Genomic DNA, 24,434 nt, shown 5'->3' with positions numbered 1-24,434 from the left:
TAAGGCATGATGATAAATCCGTTGTGAAGATGGTGCATTAATGATGGATTCCGGCAGCTGTTGTATTTCTGCTTTTATTAGCGTTATATGGTTAAACATCGATGGAATTGGGATGTCCTGATTTTCCAAGAAGCTGCTCAAGAACGGAAGTTGCGGAGCAAGTGAGAGTAAGCGGTTCAACAAGAGTGCTTTTGATTTTATTTCTGGACAATGCAGATTCAATCCTCCTCGGTTTTTAGGTAAGATTAAATTGGCAAAAGCAACTCTCTGCAAGGTTTGTCCATGCCAGATGAATTTACCAATTTCTGTCCTGATTTTGTTCAGAATACCTTTAGTAATTGGCAGGTGTGAGGCCATATACCAAGCTTTTGAGTTGATATATGTGTTAATCAGGATCGTCTTCTGAATCAAATTTAGTTTCCTAGGATGATTAAACCAGAGGCGTGATCGTAATCCATTCAAAACTGACTGCCAGTTTAGTTTCTGCGCTTGTTTAATGTTGTTCCCAAACTGAATTCCAAGAATGTTCACAAAGTTTTCGATGTTGAGCCACTCGGTTTCAGCGGTGAGATTCACGTTTCCAATCATAACTGCCTTCGTTTTCCGCTTATTCAGAATGGCTCCAGAGATCATTCCGAAATCCTCGAACATGGTCACGACGTTCACAAGTGAACGTTCGTTCTCCAGGAAAATAGAAATATCGTCTGCATAAGCTTTGATCACAGCACTAGGAATTTTCTGCATAATGGCATCAAGTAGTGGTTGCAAGTAAAACACGAATAAGTGCATCGACAAAGGATCTCCTTGTCGCACTGAACGATTTATCTGAAATTCTTGTGTCAGATGCCCATTGATGAGAATCCTCGAGAATGATCTACCCCAAATTGAATGCAGAAGATCTACAAATTGTGGGTTGAAGTTCATCCTTAACATCGTTTGTCGGAGGAATGGATGGCTCACTCGGTCGAAGGCATGATCAAGATCAAACGACACTAGTAATGCGTTTTTACGGTGATGTTTCAGTTGACATAGCTTATCATAAATGCAGCATGTTGCTTCATAGATGCTTTGATTTCCATTTGAACATTTTTGGTTTTCTGATAATACTAGTGGTAGCAAATTATGCATTCGTTGCTTCAATATTCTAGAGAATATCTTGTAATCGAAGTTCAACAGAGATATTGGGCGGTATCCATGTACAGTTTGGTCATTTCCCTTCTTTTTAACAAGAACAATGATGCCGTCATGAAATTCCTTTTTGGAGTTCCCTTGAAGAGCATCATTAATGACGTTTGTGAACTCAAAACTGATAATTCGCCATGCCTTTTGGTAAAATTCTTTTGGCAAGCCATCTATCCCAGGAGTAGATAAAAAAACCGAATTTAGTACTATACCATTTAATTCCACTAGAGTTTGTATCCTTTGACAGATACGCGTATTTCGACCTCAACTGTAAGGCCGTCTTCAGTGTCGTGTACTAGACTCGACTTGAAGAAAACCATCGTATGCACACATTATATATTAACGCTAGGTATAAACCTATTTCCCTACCCATTATTTTTTTTTTTTTAACTTAAAATTTATGAGCTTTAGGTACATTCCATCCCTGTTTTGTTGAAACTTTAAATGCTGAAAGGTACATCACGGGAACGATTAGTAGGTATCAAGTTGAATAGCCATGTATTGCCGTTGCCGTTGTCTCTGTTGAGTAGCGTCGTAGGTACCTGTTTGCAAATTTCCAGACTCTCCGCCACATCCAGTTTCCAAGGAGAAGAAACATTTCTCAAAATTTTGATATCGGCCGTCGTAATTGTATGTCCTTCTGAAAAGATATGTTCTGCCACCTTAGATTTGAAATCGTATGTCATCCCCTTGTCTATCGTCTTCTGAGCTTTTCCTATTTCCGCTAAGTGTTCCTTGAATCTAACCTCGAGAGACCGCTTTGTTTGACCAACGTAGACCTTGCTGCAGTGGGAACAGCTGATTTTGTAAACACCAGCCTTGTTTAGTGTGTTTACCGGATCCTTGGTAGAGCCTAACGAAGTTCTAAGTTGGTTGTCTCTGCTGGAAAATACCAAATCGATTCCGAAATTCCTTAGCTTTGGGCGGAGCTGTTTGCTGATGTGTACGTCGTATGGGATGGAGACTCTCTTCGTGGGTTCGGTGATGGGGGTTAGTGTCGTCAAAGCATTCCGAATTCGCTGTCTTTCCTTTTTGTCGATGATAGCTTTTATCGTCCTTTCCTTGTATCCGTTGATCCTTGCCGTCTCATAGATATATTCCAGTTCCTTGGTCTTTCCGTCTTCGCTGAGGGGTAGAGTCTGCATCCTGTGGATCATGTGGTGAAACGCTGCCATCTTATGCTGGAACGAATGATTCGATGTGTAAGGGATAACTCGCTGGGTGTTTGTAGGCTTCCTGTAGATTTCGAAGTTGTAAGTTGAACTTTCTTCCCTGGTGACAAGTAGATCCAAAAATGGTAGTTTTCCATCCTTCTCCTCCTCGTGGGTGAACTTGATATCCTTGTGTACGCTGTTGATTGTATCCAAAATTTTAGCCAGATCATTCCGCTTGATAACGCTGAAAATGTCGTCGACATATCTCCACCATTTAACCGGTAATACTCCTTGTTTCTTTAAATTTTCCTCAAAATTCGCCATGAATAGTTCGCACAAAAACGGGGAGAGAGGGTTTCCCATGGGGGCTCCTTTCGTCTGTTTGTAGAAATTTCCTCGAAATTGAAAGTAGTTTTCGTCCATGCACAATCTTGCCAACCTCATGTATGTCCTGACCTTTCCTTTCCATGCTGCATCCGTCCTTTGGGGTAGTAACCAGTCCTCGAGAAGATTTAGGGAATCCTTTACTGGAACGCTGGGGAAAAGAGCCGCTACGTCGAAAGAAACCATCATCTCGTCATCCTCGATGTGTCCTGACTCTAATAGTTTCTGGGAGAACTCCTGGGTGTTTTTAACTGACCTAGTGGGGAATGGATTCGGCATACTCTGGAATTCCTTGACTAACCATTTCGCCAGTTTATGAGTGGGGGATCCGTCGGCCGAGATGATTTCTCGCATTTCCTTTCCTGGTTTGTGAATCTTCGGTAGTCCTTTAATCCGTGGAAGAATGGGGTTTGACTCTTTCAAACGAGCCTCGCCAATAATTGCCTTGCAGTCCTTCAGGGTTTTGTCCGTGAGCTTGATGAGTCCGGGTAGTGGATCCACTCTCAAATGTCGGTAGGGGCCTTCGTTGATCTTTTTCGCCATTTGTTCGTCGTAATCCGTCTTGTCCATGATGACGACTGCGTTGCCTTTATCCGCCTTGATGTAGAATACTGGTTTATCCTTTAGTTCTTTCACGATCCTCGTCTCGTCCTTGTCTGCCTTGCTACGTTGTCCTGTTGTAATGGCCTTTGCTACGATGTTCCTCGTTGTGTTCTGGTCCTTTATTGGTACGTTTTGGATGATTGCTGTTTCCATGTCTACGATGATTTTCTCTTTCAGCATTTAAAGTTTCAACAAAAGAGGGATGGAATGTACCTAAAGCTCATAAATTTTAAGTTAAAAAAAAAAATAATGGGTAGGGAAATAGGTTTATACCTAGTGTTAATATATAATGTGTGCATACGATGGTTTTCTTCAAGTCGAGTCTAGTACACGACACTGAAGACGGCCTTACAGTTGAGGTCGAAATACGCGTATCTGTCAAAGGATACAAACTCTAGTGGAATTAAATGGTATAGTACTAAATTCGGTTTTTTCATCTACTTATAGGTATTCTACTAAACAGCTCGAAGATTTATTATCAATATCCCAGGAGACTTCCAGGAACAGCTGCCCTTGATCGCAGTAAAAGCTTCGTCTTGTGATATCGGTTGCATCAAATTGTCATTTTGAACGTTGTTTTCGGGGATCCTTTTTGCAGGCAAAAAGTCACTTGAGCAGGCATTCGGTGCAACAGCATCATACAAGTTTTCAAAATAAGATCTTGTTGTGCTTCTAATTTGCGACTGATCACGTAATACTCCTCCGTCCGTATCAATCCTTGATATTGTACTTTTCGTTTTTTTCGCTTGCATTTGCGCCACATGGAATAGAGTCGTTGATACCCCAGAAATAAATGTTTCGTTATTTTTTCGGAAACTCGCCGAAATTTTTTTTGAAGGCGAAGCATTTGAGCTTTGATGTGATTGATGATTACCAACTGTTCAGGGTTGTTGAGATAATTTTCATAGGCATTTTTTAATAGCGATCGGTATAGCTCAATCGCGTCTCTAAACTCACGGTGCACAATAGAAGTTTTCCACTTCAAAAAGGAAATCAGTTTAGGTTTCGTATGGAAAATCCACCACTCCATCCAGGTGGTATAATTTGATTTTGCTCGTACCCAATTATGCCACTTTCTAGATAGTTCGTGCAGGACTTCTTCGTTGTCGAGTATTTGAGTTTGGAGACGCCAAACACCACGTCCAGGCGGAGTACCAAGGTGTGGTAGAACCATTCGAATCATATATGCTTTATGATCTGCAAATGATGTTACAGCAAAATTTGCAGTTCGAACTTGTGATTTCATTGAGTTTGAGATCAAAATGCGATCAAGGCGTGATGCTGTGTTTGATCTAATGTAAGAAAACTCGACTCGATTACCGTTCAGTATTTCCCATGTATCTGTTAAATAAGCAGCATTCATAAGTTTCTTGCACATTGGACTCATGTTGCTGGATCCTGTAGCATCTTTCAGATTTACTATCGCATTAAAGTCGCCACCCATCACCACGTAAACCGTGGAATGGCGAAGATAGTGTGCTACTGAAGAGTTGAAGAAATCTTCTCTTGCGGTTCTCAAAAGAGCGCCAGATGGAGCATAAATATTGATGAAGGTAACATGTCCAATCCTCATCGAAATTTTTCGGTTGTCTAAGCTTTTCTCCACATGGTGCACACAGAATTGATTTCTTACTGCAATAGCAGTACCGCGTTGATGAACATCAACATTGAAATATAACGTGAAGCCTGGCACGAATAACTGCTCGTTATGCACTTCTTGCAAAAAAATCTTGAAAATTACGTCTAAATCCGCAGATCGAATGAAGGATCGCAATGCATCTAATTTTGTTTCATTCGAGATGTTGCAGATATTGATCGTCGCTATTCTATAGCTGAATAAATCCATCACCCTAATGTTGTTGGAGTCCCACCTTGTAGAAACCTTGAGTGCGTTCCCAGTCTCTGACGGCAAGTGTGCAATTGACAGACACATGGCGTGACAGATCGATACGCAAAGCACTTGTCAAAATTATCAGCTGTGTTGTTGTTTTCGCTCACCTGGAGTTGATTGCTGTGACTAGTTGAGATGAATGGGAAAAGACGGTATTCATCACTCCAGTTTGGATTTGCTGTTTCCACAATTGGTAGAAGTGTTGATGGATGCTGATAAAGAATGGATGAGCTTCGAAATGACAACATCGGTGGTGCGAAGACTGGTGCGTTTCTATCGTTCTTTGGTGGCGGGGCATGACGGTTATTTTCTGCAAGAATTGGGTTTTCTAGTGCGACGGCAGTATCTGAGGACGCTTCGACAGGACATATACTTGTGGAGCTTACCTCAGTGAATGAGAAGCTCTCATTAACAGCATAGTGGTCGTTGATGTGCATCATGAATGGATGTAATGGATTGGTGGTGCCGAATGATGATTTACTACATTTGCAATCCATTTTACTTGCATATCTCCGTTCCAATGAAGTGGAGATGTGATGCGCTCCGAAGATGAGTAAAGATGTGGTGATGTGAAATACAGAGATGAAGTTTGCTTGAGATGGGTGGTAGTAGCTAAAGAGGCTTCGACGAGACATATACTTGGGTTTACCTTCCATGAAGAAAATCCCTCGCTGTAGCTCGTATCTCTCGATAGCGATGAACGTTGGAGTGGATATTTTGATATGCGTGATGTTTGGTTGATGTTGATTCTGAAGTTTGATGGGTTGGTTCGACAAATTGAAGGAGGGAAGATTGTTCTCCCATGAAGCGATGATAATGTGAAAACAAGGTAGAATTTTTCTTGAGACGGACGGTAGTATCTTGGTTTGCTTCGGCTAGACATATATCCATTGCAAATCTTACCGGGAAGAAGAGTTGTGTTTGCTGCTGCTTCTGCTCTTGCGTTTCACTTCCACAAAGGGGGTTTCGTTGGTCTCCAAATTCACTGGAGAGCGATGTCTTTTTGATGAACCAGGGTTTGCCATTTCTTCATCGGCATCATCAGAGATTTCGAACTCAGTTGTATTGGGATGCGATGTTGAACGTGTTACTACCGTTTTGATAGTGGCTGGTGAACCGGTCCTGCTTGTTCTGGCGGCTTGAAGTTTCCCGGGTGGGTGGCGCGTGTTAGATGAAGATCTGGTCTGGATTCCTGCTGTTGCCGTTACGCAGTCCGTTGCTGTCTCAGCAAGGGGTTTAGCTTTGCTGCTGTTGCTCTCGACCCCGGGTGTTTCCATTTCTGCTGAAGTGTTCGGCAAGCTTGACGATGATGAAGGGTCATCTGTGTTTGGCAATGATTGCGATGGCAGAATGTTTCCTTGCACCACCTGTGCCGCGGTAAGGCGACTGTTTATATCAATGCCCAGCTCTCTGCGTGCATCGTTGCAGGTACGACCGATATGCAATGGTCTTACGCAGTACCTACAGGTGCGAATTTGATTTCGGTGACTGATGTAGGCAGTGTGTGTTGTCATCGGGATGAAAGAAGGGATTGGTTTTTGTATTCGCATTCTCACCAATCGCACTCCGGTCGACAGGCCGGGCCAGAAGTTCTTCCATACCTCATCCCGTGTGGAGACAACTTCGCCGTATGATGCTAGATGCTTGATGACTGTTTCCGTAGAAACGTAGGAAGGCAAATCGGATACCCTAACCTCAACCGTATTGTCGTAGGGTACTAGTGGAATAGCATAATGTTTGTTGTTGTGCTCGACAGTATGCTTAGAACTATGCTCCGCTACGAGTTCTTCCACGTAGGATTGTGCTTTAAGTTCGATTATCACTCGGGCTTTTGTCATACTCGGCTGGATGCAGTTTACCTTGGTCATGTCTAGGTTGATCTTTTTGCTGATGAGCTCGTATACGGTGTCTAGTTTTGGACGGACAGGCATTCCGCTGAAGTCCAGGTAGAGCGAATCCTTGCGGTAGTCGTCCATCATTACGATGAACCGGCTTTGGAAGCGCCGAATTTGGCGTTACGCCTTTTGGATTTGGCCAAAGGCACTATGTTTTCGAAAATATTTTCACTTAGCGATTGTCTCAACGTGTCTGCTCGATACGAAAGCTAAATGTCAACTTACTACCTAGGCGAGCCCAGTCGCGCTCGACTCCACCAGCTTTATACTTTGTCTTGGACGCATTCACCACCAGTCCAACATTCGCTGCCTCGCGTTTCAGGTCGGTGTACAGGTCTGCCACCTTTACAAATGTTCGGCCGACGATGTCCATATCATCCGCGAAGCAAACAAATTGACTGGATCTCGTAAAAATCGTACCCCGGCTGTTAAGTCCGGCTCTCCGCATAACACCTTCCAGCGCAATATTGAACAACAGGCACGAAAGTCCATCACCTTGTCTTAGTCCCCGGCGGGATCCAAACGAACTGGAGTGTTTGCCTGAAACCTTCACACAATTTTGCACACCTTCCATCGTCGCTCTCATCAGTCTCGTGAGCTTCCCGGAAAAGCTGTGTTGTCCATGATTTTCCATAGCTCTACGCGTTCGATACTGTCGTATGCCCCCTTGAAATCGATGAAAAGGTGATGCGCTGGGACCTGATATTCACGAGGATTTGTCGTATAGTAAAGATCTGGTCCGTTGTCGATCGGTCGTCAACGAAGCCGGCTTGATAACTTCCCACGAACTCGTTTACTACGGGTGACAGACGACGGAAGATGATCTGGGATAATACTTTGTAGGCCGCATTTAGAATGGTAATCGCTCGAAAGTTCTCACAGTCTAACTTGTCGCCTTTCTTGTAGATGGGGCATATTACCCCTTCCTTCCACTCCTCCGGTAGCTGTTATGTTTCCCAGATTGTGCCTATCAGCCGGTGCAGACAAATGGCCAGCCTCTCCGGACCCATCTTTATGAGTTCAGCTCCGATACCATCCTTACCAGTAGCTTTATTGTTCTTGAGCTGGTGAATGGCATCCTTTACCTCCCTCAAAATGGGGGCTGGTTGGTTTCCATCTTCCGCAGTACTGACGAATGCATTTGCTTCGCTGTCCCCTCTTTCATTGCCTGTGCTGTCAGCACAATTCAAATGTTCGTCGAAGTGCTACTTTCACCTTTCGATCACCTCACGCTCGTCCGTCAAAATGCTCCCATCATTATCTCTGCACATCTCGGCTCGCGGCACGAAGCCGTTGCGGGATGCGTTGAGCTTCTGATAAAACTTACGTGTTTCTTCAGACCAGCACAGCTGTTCCATCTCATCGCACTCCGTCTCCTCCGGGCGGCGTTTTTTCTCCAGAAAGAGGCTCCACGTTCTGTCGAGTCCCTTGCTGCAGCATGTCCGCCCGCGCTGTATTCTTCTCCTCCATAATCTGCCTACATTCCTCGACTCCGTCCCACTTACCCGACGCTGCCCTCAGCTGCATTGTTGATGGCTGCCTTAACTGTTCTCCGGTAGTCCTCAAGAGGGGCTTCATTCAGCTCACCGGTAATGCAGCCTCGAGGTGCTGCGCGTATGCCGCTGCGACATCCGGTTGCTTGAGCCGCTCTAGGTCATACCGGGGACGGAGAGTTTTGGGTGCAGTTTAACCATCACCAGATAGTGGTCAGAGTCGATGTTAGCGCCACGATAGGTCCTGACGTCGATAATGTCGGAGAAGTGCAGTTCATCAATCAGAACGTGGTGTGCTCTTCTGAATTCAAATCACATAAAATCGGAAACCTCAAATTTTGAGCCCAAAATATAACCACCTACAATGGTGCAAGCGACTTGAAGGTGAAATTTTAAGTTACGAAATGTGACTCAGTGAAGTCTTCATAACTTTGTTATTTTCCAATCAATTTTGAAGCTTTTCGCATCATTTTCTTCAAAATTGATGAAAAATTTGTTGAGTGTCAAATTTGATCGAAATCCGAACTGGTCTTAGTTGAAAGTAGTTTTTTTTCCAAATTTTTTCACTTTAACTAAAATATTAATTTTTGTTTGACCAAAAGTACTCATCCAATTCAAGATCTATTTATATGTTTTTAAAGCTTTTTAGATGTATCCATACTGTGATTACAACGATTTTATAAAACAAAAAAAAACTTAGTTTTAAACAAAAACTACGCAAAAACAAGTTTTTAATGAAACATTATATTTATTTTTCGAATTTAGGATATTTTTTTTCGCCGGAAATTACATTTTTACTGTTTAATTTGAGTTTTTGAAGCATCTTGTTATAACTTCAATTTGAAAAATGCATATACCTTCAGACATTTTTTTGTAATGAAATTTATGAAAAATTGCTTCCAAGTTCTTTTTGAAGGTTTAACAAATGATAAAACCCAGAATCAGCTTAAGAGTTTTCCGTTAAATATTCATGCTTTTGGGCAATTTTGGATAACTATAATTTATATTTTGATTTATAAGCAAAAAGTAACTTAAGTTTTTTTTTTTGATAAAAGATATTTTGAATGTTTTCAAACATATTATTCTGCCCAAGCATATGGGCTTCTACAATCAAATTCATGTAGAAAAAAACTATATGTTACCTGGTAGAAAAAAGGTTTAAACTAAGGTACCTACCTTGGTGTTTTGATGGCTACAGCGTAGCGTCACGCTATTGCCGGGCGTATTGTAGAGCTCTATCTTTGTCGGTCTTGGGCGAAACTTCTCCAGTTGCCCCGAACGTTTAGGGTCGCCAGTCTTCTTCCACTGCGTACAGCCAGCGTATTCGTGGTCTTCCCCGAAGTCGCTGACCGCTACCTGGTTCCCTGCTGAATATTATTTTCGCAATTATTTCTTCTGCCATTCGCGCTAAGTGACCAGCCCACTGAAGTCTGCCGTATTTTACACGCTTGATAATATTCCCATCATTGTACACTTGATACAACTCGCGATTCATGCGTCTGCGCCACACACCATTTTCGAGTCTCCCACCGAGTATTGTCCGCAGCACTTTACGCTCGAAAACACCAAGAGCTCTCCGGCCTGACTCTTTCAACGTCCACGCTTCGTGCCCGTAGAGAGCCATCGGAAGAATCAATATTTTATACATGGCAAATTTTGTTTCCGTTTGCAAGCTGTGGGACCTAAGCTGGTTACGAAGTTCGTAAAAGGCCCTATTCGCAGCCGCAACACGTCTTTTCACTTCGCGGGAAACGTCGTTGTCACATGCCAAGGTAAAAAAATTCTTCAACAACTTCAAACACATCCCCATCAAACACTACCTCAGCAACTACACCACCATGCCTGACTTTAACTCTACATGCAACCGGTTTAGGGACAAAACGTCGAAAACCAAAACGTCGAATGCCAAAACGTCGAACGCCAAAACGTCGAACGCCAAAACGTCGAATCCCAAAACGTCGAACGGGATAAAACGTCGAAAGCAGTCCTTTTTCTACCGAAGGTTCTTCGATAACATGCGTTGCCAAGGAAAAAAATGTTGCGATGCGGACAGCGCTAGAAACAGCAAAAAATAACAATTTTCATCACCATCATCATCACACCATTCATCACAGCAAGCATGGTACAAATTTCCAGAAAAATGTCAATCAACCATCCTTTTCTGAGTAGTGAAGCACTTGAAACAAATTGGAATTGAAGCCGAAATTTTTCTGAAACTTTAAAACCGGGCGAAGCACTTTGAATGAGAGACATACAAACAACAGTGTAGCAATTCGGTGGTTGGTGAAAGGACTGTTCGAAAGGTTGGTATCCGTGCTTTTCGCTTCTGATGATGGTACTATTTCAGAACGATCTTAACAGTCGTTTCCTGATTAGTGATTTTTTTATTCTTTAAAAATATATCCTTTCTTTTGTCGAACAAGTACCGCGCTGCTTCGTATTGCCGGAAACTTCGAAAGCCAGACGTGTGGACTAAATTCCGATTTATTTTCGTTAAGAACCCATAATTGCGACGTCTTCAATATCCTCCATGCATAAAAGTTGTCAAAACAGAAATGTTGAGTGAATTAAGACTGGTGTGCAGAAATCGATGCGTCCGGGCAATTCGACACAGTACAATTGAATCGGTTGATTGATTTTCTTTTCAGATATACAGATATTCAGAATCACATAGGGTAGGTGTACCAGTTATGGCCATAGTGGTTCCCTATTTCGCCATGCGTGATAATTTGAATGTTTCAACATTTTTAAAAGTTTTTTGTGTTTTAGCAGTAAGATTAACGATAAATCTTGATGTTAAAACATTCAGAAAGATTAAAAATGTGAAAATTATCCGAATTTCGCATATGGCCAAATAGGGAACCACTATGTCCATAACTGGTACACTTTCCCTATATAGAAATCAGGATATCCTCCACCTTTTGCAAGATGTATTGTTGAATTGACTTCAACCCTTTGATTTATTTTTGTGTAGAGAATTTACATGAACAGATGTAGCAACTAGAACAACTATCAATTTAAAACATTGTTAGGTGATCACTACCACCCGATGCTTAAATACTTGGTTTGACTAACCAGCGACTAGGTGGCGATACTGCGTAAACGTCAAACTCGAAAAAAAGCTATACCGTAAAATGGGGTGTTAAGGACTCGTGGGGTTTTAAGGGTTTGAACTTCTCAACCAAGTTCGACAAATCACAGAAACCTAGAAAGTCGATATATAAGTCATCTGAAATGCTCGGTTTGTTCAGAGGATTGTGAACTGCGTTATGTAATAAGAGCTGTCTATTAATATGAAGTATTGTGGTTTCTAGAAATTGAAAACCTTTCAAAACATTTTTGCTCCAGTTTTATGGTCTAAAAACATTCATCTACAAAACCATGTAATATATTTGAGAAAAATTCGCGAGTAAGGTAGAAGATAAGGAAATTTAATTGAGATCATAGTACAGACAAAAACTTCTTAAAATTATGTCTGGGTTTCGATTTTTAGAAACTTTTATGAAAAAAGTCTCGTTTTGAAAATAAATGGGGTGTTAAGGAACTATCTGTTCTAACTTTTCTAAGTAACTAAACTAAACTTTTCTAAGTAACTAAACTCATACTAACTTTATACCGTAATACATTTCAATATAGTTTTTAGTTGTTCCGTGAAGTTGAACTGCAACGTAAAGTTAAGGGAGCCAGTCACTAAATATCACCATAAATGACTTATTTCAAAATTTGGTAAAATTGGTAGGAAAATGTAGATATAATCTGATTAATGTGAATATGGGTTTTTTATGATAATATTTTCAAAAGCTGTTCACATTGGTGAAAAGTTTGCATATAAGAATGATTATCTTATTTGAGATGGTTTTGGAGCTATTAATTCTTTTAAGCATTACCTAGGACCTAGATAAACAATTATAATATAAGATTATTTCCGAACTCTTTTTGGAGAATATATAGTGTGCGGTATAGTGTGAGCGATTTCCGCTCTATATTGGAAAATTTTCGTTAGGATTTTTCTCGATCATGCCACTGGGTGTTACATGCAAATCCGTTATTTGATGCAGAGTTGCTCGCTGTCACTATCAACGCTTTAAATTTGCTGATTTGTACAAGCCGAATGCGATACAATTCGGATCATTCCATATCACATCAACATTATGCTGTCTACTCCATCTCCAGTGCATTGATGGCGATAGTCTATGGATATCACTGATGGGTTAAGTTTAGCCTAAAATTAGGCAAATAAAATGGCAATTTATTAGTATGATTTTTTGACAGTGCTGCAAACAGAATGAAATTACGTGTTGGTCACTGAAAAACCTTAAAAGCATGGATAATTACCACGTGATCACTCATTATGCAGTGATTGTGAGCTAAATTGCTATGTCGCATCAATGATGCTGGTTGTCAAATCAAAGTGATATTGATAGCTCGCAAGTGATATTGATAGATTCAGAGCATCAGCCATCAGCTGATACTTTTGATATTAAGAAACTCTGAATTTGGTGTGGTGTTTTATTTAAAAGGCAAATTGGACACTTACCCTATTCACACTTAAAGCTTGTTGGAATTATCCTTCTTTTGATAAGTCATGGCAAGATTGCTCTGCACTGTTCTAGGATACGAATACTGCATATAAGTATAAAAATATTTTCAAGACAATTGTGCGATGCACTGATAGCTTGCTAGAAAATAGAACCAATGGGTATGAGAGATTTAGCAGTTAAAATAATACGGTTAGCGTTTTCAGGAGTTCTTACTTGAATTATATTGAAGTAATATCATCTTTAGATTGAACAAGACCTTTAGAGTTGAAGGGACACATCAACGATGTTGACCAAAATATTTTTGTTGCTGTTGGCAAAATATAGTTTTATATACAAAGCTCAAATTCCTTAACACCCCATTTTGCATTTTCGCCAAAAATCACACATTTTTATGATTATCTCAGAAATCTGCCATAGAATCGTCTTCATTGTAATTGGCTTTTGATGTATACGCTGGGAGAATGGTAGGACTGAATTTTGTTCAATTATTGTCATACTAGAAGTTGCTCGAATTTTAGGTGAATTTTTTTTTTCATCCCTTAACACCCCATTTTACGGTACGAGTGCTTTCAAAGTTTGACTTAAATTAGCACTTTGATGAGTGATTCAAATATTTTTTTTATAACGTGAACAATTCTCAACAATTCCGACAAGTTTAGGCTTTTTCGAATTTGTTTTTGTTTTACTATCCTTTCCAAGACCAGCCAAATACAACTGACGGTATACTATATCATCGAAAAAAAAATTCACTGACTTTTTTGTTCATAACATTATTTAGATTTCACGTTTAATTTTTATCGATTTTCTTATTATTCCTTATTAATTGAATATGACGACTTTTTTCGAAAATTCGACTTTTTTTTCTTTTCGACGTTCTGTCCATTCGACGTTTTGGCATTCGACATTTTGACTTTCGACATTTTGTCTTTCGACTTTTTGTCCCTTCGACGTTTTGTTCTTTCGACGTTTTGGCATTCGACGTTTTGGCATTCGACATTTTGTCTTTCGACGTTTTGTCACCCAACCCATGCAACCATGTACTTCGTTTTGGTAGAATTAATGGTCAGGCCCTGGGAGGGAGAAACCGATACGAAATTTATGTACGTCAAGGTGAGCCGAGATTCTACTGTCACGAACAGTCACTGTGAGCCCAGATCTAAAACAATGGACAAACTTGATAAAAGCGCGTAGTTGATTAAAACACATTTTTGCATTTTATCAAATGTGACAAAAAATTGATTGAAAAGCTATTCACGCTTATTCAAAAGTAATGTCACAATATCACCTTTTATTCTGATGGAATATAAAGTATTCAAATACGCATCATTTTACTTTTTCCAATACAAACGAAAATGAAATGCATAGAAAACTTTGGCCCTTTTTCCATGTTTGTCCAGAACGATCGAAGGAACACAACAAAAGAAAACTAGCGATTTTCATCAAGTCTGCCTTGATTGTTGTTGGCAAGCTGGAGTTTACTTGCAGTTCGAAATAACTTTGTGTCATATTTCGTGTGTAGTATCGGTGCCTCCCTCCCAGGTCAGGCCTATCCTCGCTGTCTCCCTCTTCAGAGGCACGAAGGCCTCTTTCACTGACCTGCTTCCACTCTGACTTTCACTCTGCACGCCAGCTCTCCTAATGGCACCCTCTAGAGCAGTGATTCCCAAACTTTTTTGACTTTCGCCCCCTTGAGGCCAATTGGTTTTTGGAATCGCCCCCCTGATATGTTTTTGAAATATTCACACAAGTGTATCGAAGCTTGGTTAAGTAATCAAGTATACTAGTGTAAAGATGTCAATCATATGTAGTTTCTAAGCATTTTATAAAAAAAAAATCACATTGACTCGTACTTATATCCATGACAAAGTCAGGCGACAATCAAATTCATTGATTTTCCTGTATCAACAAATCTGTTCGATATATTTTCTTGAATTTCAGTAATGACAATTATTATAATGATGTACTTGTCAGTGATTTATAACAGCACATATATCTAGCCTTTGTGCATTACAGGCTTACTGGCCCAGATTTCAGAGCTCTTGAAAGGTTTGGCTCACTTTCTATATTTCGAATATTATTAATTGTATAGGTTGAAAGTTATTTTCTGTTGAATTGATTGCTAAAATAAGTTTAAATTCTAAGTAACAAATGTTTCACAATCTTAAAACGCAAAAAATATAAAAAAAACATAGGAAAATTAAAAAAAAACTGTCCTTTTGCTTTTTCACTGCATTTTAACGTGAATAGGTTTTTAAATTTGAAAAAAATCGATATTTTTACCTTTGGAGGATTCAATACAATATTTCTTCAAAGCTTTTTTTAGTTGCCTGATTTACGTTTTCGGTAATGAGTGGCTATAAAGTAGGCTTTTGATTTTTGACGATCAATTTTTTTTAAAATTGGTTCTAAAAAATTGGACTATAAGTAATGATTAAAATGATCGTAACAAAATATCAGACCAATTTTTGTTGAAAACTTTGCCTGTGATGGCCCGGATGTCATTAATCGGAACGTTAGTTGTCCAATTGTAAAATTTCCGTGAAACATAACATTAAATTATTTCTTTTGGATTTTCGAAACCATTTATAAAAATATCTAACAATTTTCACATAGTCACTTTAATAACACTTTCAATGTTGTCCGTGACCACAAATAGATAACGTAGATCTGATAACAACATCTTTTTAAGAAGATTTCAGTTGCATATACATAATTAAAATGAACACAAACGCTTTAATAAACTAAATGCTTATCAAATATAATTTGTCCAATATATGTCTGTTGTGATTATAAGATGGAAGATGTACAATAAGTAGAGGAAAAAGATCAACTAGTCTTCAGGTTATTTGAGTATAATCCTCTATTAAATTGAGTTTCCTTTCCAAATGTTAAGAATCGTTGTTTTCAGTTTATCACACTTTCGCCCCCTTTCTATTTTTATCGCCCCCCAAATATCATTTTACAAATTTTCGCCCCTCTGGACATGAAAATCGCCCCCAGGGGGGCGAATTCGCCCACTTTGGGAATCGCTGCTCTAGAGCAATGTTGAACAGTAAATTCGAAAGTGCGTCTCCCTGCTTCAACCCGTCTAACGTCACGAACGAGGCTGATACCTCGTCTGCGATCCGAACACTTGATTTCGAACCATGCAGCGTAGCACGTATCAGCCTAGTTAGTTTCTCTGGAAAACCATGTTCAGACGTTATCTGCCACAGCTCATTTCTTTTCACTGAGTCGTACGCTGCCTTGAAATTAATAAAAGGAAGGTGAGTCTGCAAGTTATACTTCCGGAATTTACCTAGGATCATTCGCAAGCTAATCATCTGATCCGTTGTCGAACGGCCCTCATGAAAACCAGCTTGGTATTCGCCGACGAAGGACTCCTCGAGCGGTCTCAGTCTGTTAACCCTTTGGGGCCGGCGCGGTCATATATGACCGCAGTACAAAAAAGGCTGTAAAAAAAGAACCAATGAACAAATGTATATACTGTCTTCGGCAAAGTTGTCCCAAATATACTCTTTTATCAGAGAAAAATATGAAGTATATGCCTTTTTTACCTAATTGACAACCTAGAACATCCTGAACATCCTGAAGTTTGGAAAATTTAACTATAAGTACATACGAAGCGTGAAATGCTGTTTGTGAACATAAATGATGTTCAGGCTAGATAATACAGAATTACTCTTTTAACAAAAACACTATTTCACTTGCTTTGCTATGTCATGGGATGTTCTAGGACGTCCAAACTGTCCTGAAGCACACTCTTTGAAATCTACAACCGTAACAGTAATTGTTTGGGTTAAAAACAATAACATTACAAATTCAAATAGAATCTACCAACCTCTGAAAATCTCAAGAGCTATTTTAAGGAACGTTTGGGGTATTCCAGGCCCTCCAAATTACCCTGGAGTTCAGAACTTCAGGTCTACACTTGTTCCAGTAGTTATTCTCGCTAAATTGAGTGAAGTTATATAATCTACAATATTTACTGAACCTTGTCACGGATCAAAAGGCTACTTCAAGAAACGTTTGAGGTATTCCAGGCCCTCCAAATTACCCTGGAAATCTGAATTTCATGTCTACATTTATTCCAGTAGCATTTCTTGCTAAACTGGGTGAAGTTATATAATCTACCATGTTCACTGAACTTCCGCACGTATCAATAGGATGTTTTAAAGAACGTTTGGAGTATTCCAGGCCCTCCAAATTACCCTGGAGTTCTGAACTTCAGGTCTACACTTATTCCAGTATTTTTTCTTGCTAAAGTAAGAGTAAAGATATATAACTTACCAAGTTTACTGAACCTTGTCACGGATCAATAGGCTAATTCAAGGAACGTTTGGGGTATTCTAGGCCCTCCAAATTACCCTAGTGTTCGTAACTTCAGGTTTACATTTGTTTCAGTAATTTCAGTAATTTATCTCACTAAACTGAGTGAAGTTATATAATCTAACATGCTCACTAATGATGATAATAAATCTTCGAGCTGTTTAGTAGAATACCTATAAGTAGATGAAAAAAACCGAATTTAGTACTATACCATTTAATTCCACTAGAGTTTGTATCCTTTGACAGATACGCGTATTTCGACCTCAACTGTAAGGCCGTCTTCAGTGTCGTGTACTAGACTCGAGTCTAGTACACGACACTGAAGACGGCCTTACAGTTGAGGTCGAAATACGCGTATCTGTCAAAGGATACAAACTCTAGTGGAATTAAATGGTATAGTACTAAATTCGGTTTTTTTCATCTACTTATGCTCACTAAACCATCTCATGGATCAATAAGCTCTTTCAATGACCGTTTGGGATATTCCAGGCCCTCCAAATTAATCTGGAGTTCAGAACTTCAGGTCTGCACTTGTTCAAGTAATTTATCTCGCTAAACTGAGTGAAGTTATAAAATCTAACATGTTCACTGAATTTTCTCACGGATAAATTAGCTGTTTCAAGGAACGTTTGGGATATTCCAGGCCCTCCAAATTACCCTGGAGTTCAGAACTTCAGGTCTACACTTGTTCCAGTAGTTATTCTCGCTAAACTGAGTGAAGTTATATAACATACAATGTTTACTGAACCTTGTCACGGATCAAAAGGCTACTTCAAGAAAAGTTTGAGGTATTCCAGGCCCTCCAAATTACCCTGGAGTTCAGAACTTCAGGTCTACATTTATTCCAGTAGCATTTCTTGCTAAACTGGGTGAAGTTATATAATCTACCCTGTTCACTGAACTTCCGCACGTGTCAATAGGATGTTTTAAAGAACGTTTGGAGTATTCCAGGCCCTCCACATTACCCTGGAGTTCAGAACTTCAGGTCTACACTTATTCCAGTATTTTTTCTTGCTAAACTGAGTAAAGATATATAACTTACCAAGTTTATTGAACCTTGTCACGAATCAATAAGCTAATTCAAGGAACGTTTGGGGTATTCTAGGCCCTCTAAATTACCCTAGTGTTCGTAACTTCAGGTTTACATTTGTTTCAGTAATTTCAGTAATTTATCTCACTAAACTGAGTGAAGTTATATAATCTAACATGCTCACTAAACCATCTCATGGATCAATAAGCTCTTTCAAGGACCGTTTGGGATATTCCAGGCCCTCCAAATTAATCTGGAGTTCAGAACTTCAGGTCTGCACTTGTTCAAGTAATTTATCTCGCTAAACTGAGTGAAGTTATAAAATCTAACAAGTTCACTGTATTTTCTCACGGATCAATTAGCTGTTTCAAGGAACGTTTGGGGTATTCCGAGCCACCCAGATTACCACATAGTTCAGAAATTCAGATCTACAATTGTTCTAGTAATTTTTCTTACTAAACGATGAAGTTATTTAATGTTCACTGAGATTTCTCACGAATCAAAAAGATATTTCAAGGAACGTTTGGAGTATTCCAGGCCCTCAAAACTACCCTGGAGTTCAGAACTACAGGTCTTCCCTTGTTCCAGTATTTTTTCTTTCTAAACTGAGTTAAGTTATATAATCTACTATGTTGACTGAACCTTCTCATGGATCAATATGCTGTTTCAAGGAACGATTGAGGTATTGCAGATCCTTCAAAATTTCCCCAGGACTTCAGAACTTCAGGTCTATTATTTTTCCAGCAATATTTCCTTCTAAACTGAGTGAAGTTATATAATCTACCATGTTCACTGAACCTTCTCACAGACCAATTGGCTATTTCAAGGAACGTTGGTTCAGGTCTACCCTTGTTCCAGTAACTTTTCTCGCTAAAATGATCAAAGTTTTCCCTTTGGGGCCGGCACGGTCATTTATGACCGTAGTCGGAAAATGGCTGTATGAAAAGAACCAATGAATAAAATTTACTGTCTTCGGAAAAGTCCTTGCAAATATACTTCCCTGTCAGGGAAAAATTTTAGGTGTGTGCCTTCATGTCCTACTTGGCAACCTAGAACATCCTGAACATGCAGAAGTCTGACAAATAGAATAATTAGTATAAAAGTAGCTTAAAATGCCTTTTGTAAATACAATTGATGTTCGTACTTGGTAATACATACCTATTATGTCAAGAAAAATGCTGCTTCACTTGCCTTTTCATGTCATGGCAAAGAGTTTACCAAGTGCTTAACTGACAATAAGGCAATCCATGAGACAGCTGTGATCAGCTATTTTTTTTGTTTACCATGAATTTTTGACAATCATCACTTGGGGAACAAAGGAGATTGGTAAGCACTGATGACGCTTAACGAAATTTCGGTAAGTTTAGTGTTCCATGTGCTTGCACTTTGAGCTGTCAACCCAATCGCGAAGTGTCCTCATGGATAGTCTTATAGTCCACACTGCCATCTGTTGCAAGAACCGCGCGAAGCACGGTCTGCCATGATGGATTTTTAGTTGACGTTTGCCTAACACGCACACTACTACACGAATTGCCTGTAAGTTTTGTTCGCATCATTCAGCAACGTGTACACTATCAAAAGTCAAAGCGGTCGAACACTAGCGCCTCTGGTGGAACGATCGCGTCGGTCAAATGAAATTCAAATTCATCGTCAAACGCATGTACCATGAGCTTCTCAAAAGTGTTACGTCTGTTTGTCTGTGACAGTACAGTAGTAACGCCTCTACACGGATAGTCGTGTTGCACGATTGCAAAAAAGAAGTAGAGCTCGAGATTTGTATGACGATTACCGGATCTTTTCGTAAAGGAAAGAGTCTTGACTTCCTTGGGCACAGAGTATGGGCGCATGCCTGCCACACGATATACCCATGCAAAAAGGTCATTAGCTGAGAAAGATCTCAGGTAAGAAATGTGGAAGTGCTAAACTAACACTAAGCTGAGAAGCCAGCATCCTCCAAGTGGGAACGATATGCCAAAAAAAAAGAAGAAGATTCGTCGACAAACACATATATTCAAAACGTGTTTCTACTCGTTTACGCATTTAGACTCTACTGACGTTTTCCCAAATTGTTCTCAAACAAAAGGTGAAAAGCAGGGGGGTTGAAAATAGTATATTTTTACGTGACATAATTTATGGATGCTTCCCAATAGATGTCGCTAATTATGACTGGAAACTTTGTCGAATACACCATGTTTCGGAAGTGCTTCGTTTCGTGGTTATTAATTTATTACCACTAAATCCTGACTCTCATCGCGTTGTAGATCTTATGTACTGAACATCCCGACAAATTAGATAATCTAGAACATTCGAAATGATCTGATAATATTTGCTGAACACTCAGAAGGTTCAGAATATACGGTAGATTACAGTTCATCACCTTGTATGATGAACAAGGTTGTTATTACAAGCATAGACTTCAAGTTATGAACTCAAGAGCAGTTTGGAAGACCTAGCACCTCCCAAAAAAATATTTGTCATCATTTCTTGTTATGTTTAGCATTTTGAGCACCAAAACTATTGAAAGGCGTTCAAAAAACTGTATAATAGTTCTTGGAAAAAATCAGGCCCCAAAGGGTTAAACAGGATGCGCGACAGAATTTTGTACGCCGAATTCAGCAGGGTAATTCCTCTGTGATTGGCACATCCTAGTCTGTGCCCTTTCAAGTTGATTGGGAGTATGGGGCCATCCAACCAGCCGGTAGGCAATTCTTCGTCCTCCCATACCTTCAGAAGTACTCGGTGGATCGACTAATACAGCTGTTCTTTTCCGTGCTTAAGAAGCTCGACCGGAATCTCGTCCTTCCCAGCAGCCTTACAGTTCTTCAGCTCGCTGATAGCTTTTTTAACCTCTTTTATGGTCGGTGGGTCAGCAGCTCGATCGTCATAATCAATATTCATCCTGTGCCTCGCTACATTTCTATTTTAAGCGTTCGGCAATAGGGTCCAAAAGCCTTGTCCCAATTTTGGTTCAAAAAGGCCAGAAACACATGTCTACTCAATTTTTAAATGATATTCGTTGGTTTAAGTCCAACGTTTTTAGTGTTTTTTTTTTTTTTGTTAGATTTTGTCACACCCTTTGGTATAAACTCAAATTTTGGCTATATTTTGTTTTCCGTTTCCCTTCCGATATGTCAGATAGGAACAACCCCAGTGTTAAAACTAAAAGCCCTGTGGCATTTTTGTCGACAATGTGAATGTAAAACATGATCAAAAGTGTCAAGGTTCATACTTGGAATCATATTTAAAATTAAATTTTTAATATGTAATAGCCGTTATTTGAGCTGGATAAATTGCTAAAGTGGATACAAGAACATGTTTCTTCTTCTTCTTCTTCTTCTTCTTCTTCTTCTTCTTCTTCTTCTTCTTCTTCTTCTTCTTCTTCTTGTTGGCATTAACGCCCCCACTGGAACAAAGCCGGCTTCTCAGCTTAGTGTTCTTCTGAGCACTTCCACAGTTATTAACTGAGAGCTTTCTCTGCCAAAGTTGCCATTTTCTCATTCGTATATCATTTGGCAGGTACGATGAAACTCTATGCCCAGGGAAGTCAAGGAAATTTCCGTTACGAAAAGATCCTGGACTGACCGGGAATCGAACCCAGACAGACACACTTTAAAGAATGTTTTGGATCCTTACCATAGACTTAATTTTTTTTTCCTGCAGGTATGTTTATTTTATAGGAAGGAAACTATTGATAACATTTTCAGGACTTAAGTACAACTAGGGGATAGCTTGGGCGTCAACGGGTCAACACATTGAGAAAACCTATCGAAATTTAAATACATTTTTATATATTTTTTTTTAAATAATGAAAGGTTGTTCGGAATTCCTCGAAGTATTTGTTTTAAGGCCTGTCAATTGACAACTAATACTCTATATTTTCGAATAGTAAAAGTTTTGGCGACGCATAATTCTTTTTTTTTTTGGTAATACCTTTACCATAAACACGCCGTGACGCACAAAGGTATCCATACTATATTCTAGGTAAAAAAAGCATTATAATAATCAGATGTTTGTCCTCGTGTATTTTTTAAAATAGATTTGGTAGGACTAACACTTAGATTTTTTGTATTCATTCTATGGAATAAAAAGGCACACTGATTTCTTATTCTGTAAAATAAAGAAGCCCCAAACTGGTAGGAGGAATAGTAATAATAATATTCATAATTAGTATGTCGTCTACCTAATTGACTTCTTTCTCCGAGCTCTCTAAATGTAATCATCCTGGTGAAATACAAGTTAAATTCTATTTCCGAGCTGCCCTGCGTTGCAAAATAAATCATCGCTTATTACTAGATATAGGGGAACTGGGGGTAACATGCCCATAGGGGGCAAAACGCGCCACCCTCGATTTGGACGAACGATATGTTTTAGAATGCTTTTTTTCAGCCTAGATCATAGAAAATAGATAAAAATGCTTTTTCTAATATGTTTTTATGTGTTTTTCGCAACCAAATCAATAAAATCGTATAAAAATGTTTTTCGCTGTTTTCGTTGCAATTTTGTGCGATTTTCAATGTCATTTTTTAGGTCGATAAATAACCAAATTACTGAAACTATTGCCGAGAGCCAACTTGTGCACTGTAGTAGTTTGAATTACGCCAAAAACATATGTTAAATTTGCCCTCAAAAAGCTTATTGAAGGACCTAAACTTTAATCAACTCTGGGGGCAAATCGCCCACCCCTATTTCATAACACCAAAACAGCCGTTTGAATTCAAACTCTACCAAATTTAATGCCACGTTCATGTTACGCAAAAATTGGAACCTTACAAATGTACATTTTTCGCATCAAAATGTATACTATTATTAAACAATAACATCTGAACAAACGCCCGGATGTATGCAACCTATAAACAAGCATGATTGTGTGCGTATGTTTATAGCTCGGCTAACGCCGGACTGAAGCTGGGCATTTTACCCCGCAAAACAATACATATGCAGTTAAACAATCATTTTTTAAAAAATATTTTATAAACCCCAGAAAAGCTAAAATGGATAGCTGTTTCTACTATTTGAAAGAAAACATGTTTATTTATCCGACCATAATTAAAAAAGAGCACCAAATAATGTTTTTCACATTCAAAATCGCTGTTTTCCTTAACGTGGGCAAACTACCCCCAGTCCCCCTACCATTCAACAGCTTAATCCCAACGCCGCCAGTTGCAGTCGCACATTATCGTTCCCTGCCGGTCTTCTTGAAGACATTCAGCGCGATCACGTCACGCAACATACTTATCTTATGTTGTCGCGCAACATTCCACTTCAAAATCTCTCACTCTCCCGTTTCCAAACCAGCTCAGCGAACCTCCCAACCGAGAGACCCCAACTCCAACCGAACAAGCGCCACCCTTCGCGAGGCGCGAAACTCTACGCGAGTCAGTCTCTTTGGTGCACCCCGTGAGTAAAGATCGGTTTCAACGAACAGTACGACCCAATCCGCATTTGAATAAAAAGTCTCCTCGAAAGCAAAAAAAATCAAATTCTAGAGGAAATTTCTCAAGAAGAAAGCAGATTTATCCGCCCGCCGTTTGATCCATCTTGGGACGACCTCACCCCCCAGCACTCGTGTGTGTTAATTTATGTCCGCGTCCGAAGGCGAGCTTGCATGTGCGTCAGTGTGTTTTGCTTCTGCTGTTGAGCTGTGCTGGAACGAGGATCATTAGTTTTCCTACCCCGACCGTGGGTGAAGATTCTGCACCGGCGGCGTCGTGAGAGCAGATCGTGTGATCCCTGATCCGCAGTGCGTGCGTGAAAGTGTGAAAAAAGCAGCTTGTCCGCCCCTCCTCTTGAGGAGGCACCCCTCCGTTTCGGGTTCTGTTGCGGAGCTAGATTAGTGAGTGTGAGTTTTGTGAGTTTACACAATTTTTGCGCGATTATTTTTGGATTCCTACATCATCTACAGTGACGCCGTGCGCGGTGTGTCTGGAATCGT

The 24,434-nt window shown here is 39.7% G+C and overlaps 1 protein-coding gene across 16 annotated transcripts in view; it reads left to right on the top strand.

The window, feature by feature from the left end:
* The window catches only part of LOC5566335 (titin), a 446,003-nt gene that overhangs the window by 97,644 nt on the left and 323,925 nt on the right, over nucleotides 1–24,434 (top strand). For 2 of the 16 annotated variants that reach the window (XM_021841045.1, XM_021841042.1), the window contains exon 1: nucleotides 23,891–24,335. The exons of 11 other annotated variants lie outside the window; for them this stretch is intronic. The gene's annotated coding sequence lies outside the window, so the exon portion shown is untranslated. Of the gene's footprint in view, nucleotides 1–23,890; nucleotides 24,351–24,434 lie in introns of those variants that run through there. 3 more of the 16 variants (XM_021841043.1, XM_021841040.1, XM_021841041.1) reach the window with 2 other exon arrangements.

This window comes from Aedes aegypti, chromosome 2 (assembly GCF_002204515.2).
Source record: "Aedes aegypti strain LVP_AGWG chromosome 2, AaegL5.0 Primary Assembly, whole genome shotgun sequence".
NCBI classification, from domain to species: Eukaryota; Metazoa; Arthropoda; class Insecta; order Diptera; family Culicidae; genus Aedes; species Aedes aegypti.
Note: the sequence above shows the minus strand (reverse complement) of the source record. Positions and strands in the feature narration are given on the sequence as shown.